A 10,320-nucleotide genomic window follows, 5' to 3' on the forward strand; every position below is an offset into this window, starting at 1 on the left:
AAAACCCTAAACGTTTAATGAAGTAGGGCTGAGTTGGAAAATCTGCAGAATATTCAACCTGTGTGATTTTCGATCGATCGAGTCTATTCTTCGATCGATCGAGCCAGGCCGAAAGTCCCAAGTACTTCTGCAGCCACTCGATTCCAACTTTACAATATTAAACCAACTTTGAGCAATTCTAAACAAGACTAAATATACTGTTTTGATCATGGTTTGCCAACATTACAAATTAGAGTTCTAAATATAAAAACTCCTAAGACCTTAGAACCTAACAAGTAGCATCTACATCATACTACCAAGGTCTACCCAGTATTTAATGACATGCATCCATTTCAACAACATCACAAACTACTTCATCTACATAACATTTACCCATAGAAAAAGTAACATGACATTGTTGAGTAACAAGAGTTTCCGTACCTTCCTTGATCCAACCTATCTTGTACGGAGAGGGATGCTTTTCTGTTTTCAGTCTTAGCTTGGTAACCAAACTCTTCGACGCAATGTTCTTTACACTGCCACTGTCAATGATCAAATCACAGACCCTCTTGCTGATGGTGCATCGTGCTCGGAAGATCTCATTCCGTTGATCACCGTATTCCACCCTTGGTGTGAGCAACAACCTCTGAATCACCAAAGACCGCCCTAGTGACACGCCTTCCTCGTCTTCTTGGACCTCATTGGGATCATAGGCATACGGATCTGCATCATTATACACCTCTTCACCCTCCTGTTCACCTTCTATCTTGCCCTCTTCTGCCACCACCAGATTCACTGCGGCTCGCTTAGGGCAAGTACTAGATCGATGTCCTGGTTCTCCGCATCTGTAGCACTTATTCCCAGTTGGCCTAGCATAAGGGTTGGCATTCTCTATCGGCCGGGTTGCGAAACCTGCTACTGCCACTGTGGATTGGTTGACACCATTGTTCTCCCTAACCACGGGTTGTGATCGTGGTGTAAACATGGGCTGTTTACCTTTGTTGGTAGTGGAACTAGAGGACTCCGAATTGCGATTGGAAAACTTCGAACCTGCCCTGAGATGCTGATATTCTATTTTCTTGGATAAGGTTACAGCCTCATTCAAAGTATATAGGGTTTGTAAGGATACCTGATCTCAGATGGAAACTCATAACCTGTGTACAAATCTGGATATCCGTTGATCTTCAGTTTCCTCCAAATCATTGCGATTCGCCAACCTGTCAAACTCCTCCATGTACTCATTAACTGTCCGCGTACCCTGCCTGTAATCCTGGTACTGTCTGAACAACTCCTGCTGGTAATCTGGTGGTAAGAACCGATCTGCCATTAATCTTTTCATTCTCCTCCATGATCGTATTGGAAGCTTTCGTTCACGGGTACGGTTTAATTGAACACGATCCCACCAGGCAGATGCTCCTCCCTTCAATTTGTAGGCCACCAAACACACCTGTTTGTCATCTGCTGTACCCATATAATCGAAAAACTTTTCCACTTCACTGACCCAATCCAAATACTCTTCAATGGAGACATTACCATTAAAGGATGGTAATTCTACTTTCATTTGATAGTCCTTCTGCTCCTGATAATCTCGGCCATTATCCCTTGCAGGACCACGATGATTTCCAAGGACTCTCTCTGCATACTCCTCGTCTTCACTGTCTTCTTCGTTGTAGTCCTGCTGCCTGTCCCGGTTTGGACCACAATAGGGAGGACCACGCACTCGGTTATCACGTCGCTCTTCGTCATCGCGATTAGGGTTTCGGTTAAGCAAGGTGGCAAGTGCCTCTTGAATCTGGTCCAGAGTTTGCTGGGTGGAATCACGAAATTGTTGATGTTCATCACGAAATTGTTAATTTTCATCACGAAAATCAAGGAACTCAGCCCTAGTGAGGACTGGGTTGTTGACGTCGTCACCACCGTCATTGTTGTGGTGGTTACCATCTTGCCGGTTAGCTATCAGACCAGGGTAAGTCAAGGCTCTGATACCAACTGATGTCGCGGAAGCCTGAAGAGAAACACACACGATGCTCTCTTGATAGAACAGAAACTAAACTGTTAGCTTCTGGTAGTAAACCTTGAATCCACGAGGAGTTTCCCTGAATCCACAAGGAGATAAAACTGGAATCCACCAGAAGAAAATTTGACAAAAGTCTGTGTTTATTGATAATAGTCTAATTTGCCTCTGACGGCTACAAAACATATAAATACTAAGAAAAAATGTTTAAAACCCTAATTCGCGCTAATTAAGCAATTAGGTGACAAAATTACCGAATTTTACCAAAAATGACAAAATTGAGTTAAATGCAAAATCATAAACTACTGACCTTAAGGGTCTTCCCAAAACAGACGGGACCTTATTCTGACTTTTAAACTAAAAGTTATTAAGGAAAAACAAATATCACTATAAATAGCAAAAACACTGTTATCGGGACCTTAATGAAGGAATTCGCCTAAATTTGGGCGACGTTCATGACATCATGAATCTGGATCAGAACGTCGTTTCCCTTCAACCTGCCAAATTTCATGCAATTCCGACACTATTACCCCGATGGCCCCTACTGGCAACCCCCCTTTGATCTTGCATTGTGACTTCCTGCGCTCCTGCTGCTCAAGGAAGGCATGTGCTGTCTGTTCTACATCAAAAATTCTGAGCCTAAGGAGGAAAGGGTTGTTTAATCAATATATTTGCATTAATTGATCCCTTTGTGAGTGCTGATTTGTTTGTCATTTTCACACTGCTTGAATTAAGATTTCTACTATATAGACAAGTTTAGAGATTTTTTTTTTTTTTTTGAAATAAAGCTCAAGGATGTCTTTTATTGATAACTTGGACCTGTGTTACCGGCTCATACACTTGATTTGTCTTTCTTCTTTATTATTATTATTATTATTTGGGGGGAGAAGATTTTTGGGGGGCAGGGTTTTGCAATACTGATTTATCTAATGCTTTGATTTGTCTTTTCTTCTTTATTTCATCCTTTTTCTGGGAAGAATTTTTGGGGGCTGTTTTCTCTTTCCACTTTATCCAAGAAGCTTAATATATATACTTCCCATCATGTTTAGTGGAGATTTCATCCTCCTGAAGAACCCACCAACCCCCGCGTCTTTTTAGTACTCTTACCTAAGTGACTTTTATCAACCTGTCAATTGTCAGCTTGTGAATCGGACTTTGCACCATGCTGTAGTGCCTTAGGGAGAATCAGTTGACAATCTAGATATTGCATTAGTGTAAGTAGCTGGGTCTGTAATAAAATTTGTGGTTAAGTTGACTATTACATTGCTTTGATGCAAAGTCAATGAGCCTTCTCCCATTACAATTGATTGGAGGGTGAGGTTATGGGTTCAAGATTCACTTGGTACATGTGAAATTTGTCAGTCAAATAAATAAATAAATAAAACCTTTGATGCAACAGTAAGTTGGGAAGTGAGAATTGAGACTCCACTTTGAGTAGCCCGTCTCATCCTTAAACTTGTGGATGGAGTTTATTTAACTTTCGTTGAACTGGCTATTTGACATCAATGAACAGTGCTCCTTCCTTCTTTTCCTACACCATCTCTCTCTTGTTTATGCTCAGTGTCTTATGAATGAATCTCTTCTAATGCTCTACTATATCCTTTTATTCTGCAGTGGAGGAGATTACAGCCTTAAGTTCAAGAACCTTATGACCGAAATATCAAAATCTCCTACACTACGTGACAAGTACTATTCCATCAAGATTGAGTGATGGACATATCAAGACCTAATTGTCATAGTGTTATATTAGAGGAGTTCAAATCTTCTATCCCACTCTTCCTACTCCACTATATACTCCACAAATAAAAACATGCCACGTGTCCATGTAAGGAATGTTGGAATAGAAAATTGCTCCGATGATGCATAGAAGATAAGCTATTTTGGTGAGAAAAAGGTTGAAGTGGTAAGGATCATGTCACCATGTTCTTATAGGGAAGACATGTATAGGCTATGCATCTGTCATTTGGTTATATGATGGAATGGCCATTACTCTTCTCCCAGCCCATGATTTGGGTTGAAAATGCAGAATATTTGTTTGCATTTGAGGCAGAGTTAAGTTGAGTATACAATTACTTGTATTGATGAACAGATATGGAAATGCAATCCAATAGATATTTGTCTCTTGAGCTTGATTGTGTCAACTTACATATGATTATTTTCTTTTGTAGCTATAATGAATGACCTTATAACCCCCTCTTTTATGTTATTGCTATCAGCTTCTCCAAGTTTGGTTCATTTCTTAATATGCACTGCTTTACCGTTATTTTTTATAATTGAGAATGCAGTTTGTGCCGCACTTTTAGCATAAACCGAGCAGTGTATTGGTTTTATGTATTGTTCAACATGTACAATTAAGTCAATACATAAGCAAAAATCATGTTAGTATGTTACTAGGAACTAATTGCAACCAAAATACGCTTAAAATATACTTATCAAACTGTCGTAATTAAGCTTTTCTAAAAGAATACTTGAAAACTCAAATGCAAATGGATTTCTACAGTTTCGCAGGAAATTAAAAAGGAAACGATATTCCCATTAAACAAAAAAAAAAAAAAAAAAAAAAAAAAAAAAAAAGGAAAAGATATTGGGCTNCTAAGGGTACCACCTTTGTTATTCAGGCCACCTACTACCATCAAGACACTGAAACTCCTATGGGTTTTTTTTTTTTTTTTTCCCTTTTCTTTTTAAAATTAGGGCTTAAATATGATTTAGGTTTACAAATATGAACATTAACATGAGCATGAACATGAAGGTAGATTTCTATTCATTTTCTTGAAGAAAAAAATATACTTACAAAAATTCCAAACTTTATTAGGTAAAGAAGAATCAAGTTATAGATAGCAAAATCAACAAACCAAAATATTTAGGAGCCTAAGAGGAGCCATTACTCATTTGAAACAACCCCAAAATACTCAAGGACTAAAAAAAAAAAAAAACCATCCACTCCACACATCCATCGCAACTGCTTTAGCTCAAGGAAACAATATATACATATACATACATATATTATATATATATATATTATTTAGAAATAATTACTAGTATCTATGCTAACCCCACAACTTAACCTTTTCTCCTTGACTCCCACAATTTGAACATTTTTCTCCCTTAAACCCTAGACACTTTGTGTATGAGGAGGTGCCAATTCAGCTACATGCCCTCGACATATATATATATATATATATATTCTCATCAATAAAAATAGAACTTCCTTTAAAAAAAAATTAATATGTTTATAATAATTAAGGGAAATCCTAATGGGTACTTCACTTGAGCATATGTGAAAAAGGCATATACATACCATAAATGGCAAAGGAGAAAGAAAAAAGTTGCTAATCCCTTTTAATATGGTTAATTGCTTGGCCTCAATTACTCACCCAAACAACATACCACTTATTCATTCCACAACCACAAATGACAATGCAGCATTGGCCATTAGTAATTGCTAATCTGAAAGTATAGATTTCTTTAATAGCTCTACCTTCGTTTCTTTTGGCTAATATGTCTTTACTAAATAAAAAATCAAACTGCAAAAATCGTATAAAAATCACCAAATTAGAGTTTAAATTATAATTAAATTTTAAAAGAAATGTAGGCACAATTGCATAAAAATTCCATGTAACTAAGTCATACTCAGAAATATTGGACCCTTTTTCCTTTGTATAAATAGGGGGGTCCCAACAGGATGTGGGGGCTAACAATTTTCTCTCCAAAACATTTATTGTAGGAACATAAAAGTTTTCCATCGTAGACTTTTCACGCTTAAAGAACATGACTTGCCAACTAATCAGCCTATAGTTTTTAGTACCTACAGCAATTTCACAACATCAAGAACAAATCCCAGTGTATACAATGTCGAATTCCATAGTCTCCTATTACATCAAATGAGTGTTTAGTTTTTCTCACAAAGTATTGAATAGTAAAGCTTCTGGGCCATAGTCTCAACTACAACTCTCAATCATGTTGGACTTGGATGACACCTTTCCACAACATATCATTATGAGATGCAGAAAAAATTTGGAGTGTACACAACGTTTAGTGTGGATGGGAAGAAATTTCATCTATTCCAATTGGTTAGGTCAATAAGGGACCTATTCCAATTTAATGATCTTGGAATTTTGTATACAAGTAATAATCAAGGAAACTTTCGCCTAAAAGTCGGACTTTTGGCAAGAGAGAAAATTGATGTCTAGACAAATCAAGCCAACCAAAATGGACCATATTCTTAATTTCTTATCTTGATTTGTTCATGAACAAGATTTACCGTCAATGCTTGGCGTATAAAAGTTGAACATCTTATCTAAAGTTCATTCTTTGAAAGCTTGAGAAAAAATTCATTTAAACCAACACAATATATAAATTATAAAGGAATCAAAGAAAAATTGTCAAAAATAATGAAAATTTAATCTGTGCTTAAATTCTTATAAGGATGAACACAATAGCAGTATCCTTTTTTTAAAAAAAAGATAAAAAAATATATGCTTATTTTGTACGTTTGATAAAGTCCTATCACAAAGTTTTTTTAGACTCATGCTGATTAGTGATTAGGAGTTATAAAGGAATAATCATCAATATAAATATATATATATATATATATATATAAAGCAGAGATCTCATGTGGGAGTGCATGAGGTCTTGCCAAGTAACGCTCTAATTTTGCATTTAACATTTTTTTTTTCCTCTTTCGTTAAGTTTTTTTTTTTTTTTTTTACTATTACCCAAAAGTTCATATTAACTTATTTTACTGTTAGCTTATTAATGTCTCATTAATTTACTAAACTTACACGACACCTTTCTTTATTCTTCATGTCTTTTAGCACACCCACCATTTTAGTATTTTAAAAAAAGAAAAAAATAATAATTAAGGACTAATAGTAATAACGTACCAGATAAGGTCTTGAAGAAAGATAGAGAGACACAAAATTGTTGTGGATTTTTATATAAAATGCGGATGCAGTTGAGCTAGGTTTGATTTTCTCACACACAGAGAAGTATCCAGATGAACCTCAGCTTTTAAACGTAAAGAGGTTGGTATATTCTTCATGAGGATATCGCTGCACTGACGAGCATCTACCATTCTCCACTTTTATAAGCTTTAGCAGTTATTCTATAATAACTATAACTCAAATTTTCACCTTTGTTTTTTGTTTTGTTAATTTCTCTTTTCAACTTCGACCTTAATTTTGATTGGCTTAGCTTTGCTTTCAACTCATTGAACGCACTCTACTGCATACAAGCATACAACACAAAAAATCAACATTCTTAGAACTACCTTCATTTGGTGAATGCACAATTAAAGTGGCATCATATGGATTCTCAAAAAAAAAAAAAAAAAAAGTGGCATCATATGGTTGCACCTCTACTCTGTTATATGCCTGTACCTATTGCCATGTCTGTGTTATGTACATAAGTTGTAAACCATCCTTCATATTGACCTTGGTATCTATAACCTGTAACATATAAATTTTCACAATACTTATGCTACTATGTTGCTAAGGGGTCACCTCCTTTGTTATATAGGCTACCCACTACCATCAAGACATTGAAACCCCTACGGGTTTTTTTTTTTTTTTTTTTCTTTTCTTTTTAAAATTAGGGGTGGGTAATTTGGTTGGATAGTGTTTGTTTTGGGTATATAAGTAGAGAGAGTATTTGGTGCACAATGTAAAGCCATATTCTACCATGGTTCAATTTTAAATCATCTATAAGACACATGCATACACATTTGTCCAAACCATGTCATAATGTCGTACTATCAATAAGGGGAAGACGATCAGAGAGTTGGACAAACTTTCATTTCATGGTATGAAATATGTGAACACAACACAAATTTATTGATTTTATGGTCCCGTTACTCTTTTGCATTTATTTTTGGTTTCATGATTTTAAAATAAATAAATAAATAAAAAATCGTACCTTAAGAAGGGTACAAATATGCAATGAAGCTACTAAACTAATTTTTAATACCTTAAAATGTATATGTTTCTTTACTCTAATTTAGTTTACTTTTTCTTTATAATATATACACACAATATTATCCAAAACCATCTCACATAAAATATTACAAAATTATCCGTGCATCGCACGGGCAACTTACTAGTTCATTACAAATGCATACCCTATGCAAGCTAGGAAAACCTTAATTAGTCTTCTTATGATAAGAACATATATGGTGATTTGCTTATTACACATGTATCAACAGGGATACAACCACTTCCAAATTTTTTTTTTTTTTGGCACCATAATTTTATCCTTCAAACATCAGAATTTTATGTTGATACACGTGGTTTAGATTTATTTCCATACTTGATGTTTTAAAGAAGTTTTACAATTAGAATACAATATTTAAAATAATTTATTAAATTATATCTTCTTTTTTTTAAATCATACAAGTATTATTTACTAAATTTTATTGACAATAATTATTACAGTTATTCATGTATATTTTCTTAAAAAACAAATAAAATAAAATTGATAAAACTCTACCTAAATTGAAAAAAATATTATTTTTAGCAAACTTGAAAACAAAAGTTTAAGTAATAATTTTGCATATCCAAACATGAAAAAAATTGAATTTTAAAATACATTATCGAGACCTATTAATCTTTAGCGTAGTTGCACTGAATTAAATACCCCATACTTTTAATTTAGCCAAGTTAATGCCAAATAGGCCCTTCCCATAAGAAGCTGCAATTTGCAGAAGAAATTGGGCCTGGAGAAATCGGCTGCAAGGCAGAGCTCATTCAAGACTAAGTTGGGCCATGGTCAAGAATAGATCTAGAGGCCTTGATTCTGCTCCCTCAATTAAGTATAGCCCAATATCTTTTCCTTTTTTAGGGTGGTGACCCCTTAGATTCCTCTTTCTCTCTCTTTCAAATGTTTTGTCAGTCTTAGATTTTTTATTTTGGTAATGTATAGTGAAACAGTGCATTTTATATAACAATCCACAACATTTTTGTGTCTCTTTATCTTTCTTCAAGTCCTTATCTGGTTAGTTATTATTATTAGTCCTTAATTATTATTTTTTTGCTTTTTTTTTAAATACTAAAATGGTGGGTGTGCTAAAAGACATGAAGAATAGAGAAAGGTGTGGTGTAAGTTTAGTAGGTGGCCTGTATAACAATGGTGGTGACCCCTTAGATTCCTCTTTCTCTCTCTTTCAAATGTTTTGTCAGTCTTAGATTTTTTATTTTGGTAATGTATAGTGAAACAGTGCATTTTATATAACAATCCACAACATTTTTGTGTCTCTTTATCTTTCTTCAAGACCTTATCTGGTTAGTTATTATTATTAGTCCTTAATTATTATTTTTTTTTGCCTTTTTTTAAAATACTAAAATGGTGGGTGTGCTAAAAGACATGAAGAATAGAGAAAGGTGTGGTGTAAGTTTAGTAAATTAATGAGACATTAATAAGCTAACAGTAAAATAAGTTAATATGAACTTTGGATAATAGCAAAAATACTTAATGAAAGAGGTAAAAAGAAAAAAATGCACAAAGCAAAGTTAGAGTGCCACTTGGCAAGACCTCATGCACTCTTGCATATGGCCTCTGCTTTTATATATACTAGTGTTTAACCCGCGCAATGCGCGGGATCATTTTATGAATTAGAAAACAATCAACTTAATATATTATATTTAATGTGATGGTAAAATAGGGAAAGGGGTGGATGGTTAGTTGTTCAAATAATAATGTTAATGTGTAGGCCTTCTTCTAAAAGACAGACATAACTTAGCATCAACACATGATCTAGAGAAAATGTTAATTGACAATGCTGTGGGTTCGAGAGAATATAGTTATTGAAGTATGAAATAAGTAGAAGAGAAATTTGGTTAATAAAATCAATCTGTAAAGAAAAAAATTGGTTGCAAAATGTGTAAGATACATTAGTTATCAATCTATTTGTTTATTATTTTAAAATGCAGTAATTAATCCAAAAAATTCCATAATTCCATTTACAAAAAAATTATTATTACTATACATTCTAAATTATGCATGTTGAAATCTAGTTCGAACACAATCGATATGCATAGTATTCTCTCATTGTAACACACACATATTTGCTTTAAAATAAGTATCTGTAAATCAATCAAATCTTTGATACCCCTTTGTAGCTTCAGCTTTGTGGTCATGCCACATTGGCTGCTGCACACACAAACTTTGAATGTATTCTACAGTGTTAAACTCAAAGAATAAGAGGGGTCCTCCAACCAAACATGATCTACAAAATGAATTACATGCAATTTCTGTCAACTTAATAGCAATTACATTCATTGTTTTATTAAAGGAAATTCACCCACCAACAACCATAAAGTTGGAACAACAAA

The sequence above is a fragment of the Quercus suber genome, unplaced genomic scaffold, assembly GCF_002906115.3.
Source record: "Quercus suber isolate HL8 unplaced genomic scaffold, Cork oak 2.0 scaffold_405, whole genome shotgun sequence".
NCBI classification, from domain to species: Eukaryota; Viridiplantae; Streptophyta; class Magnoliopsida; order Fagales; family Fagaceae; genus Quercus; species Quercus suber.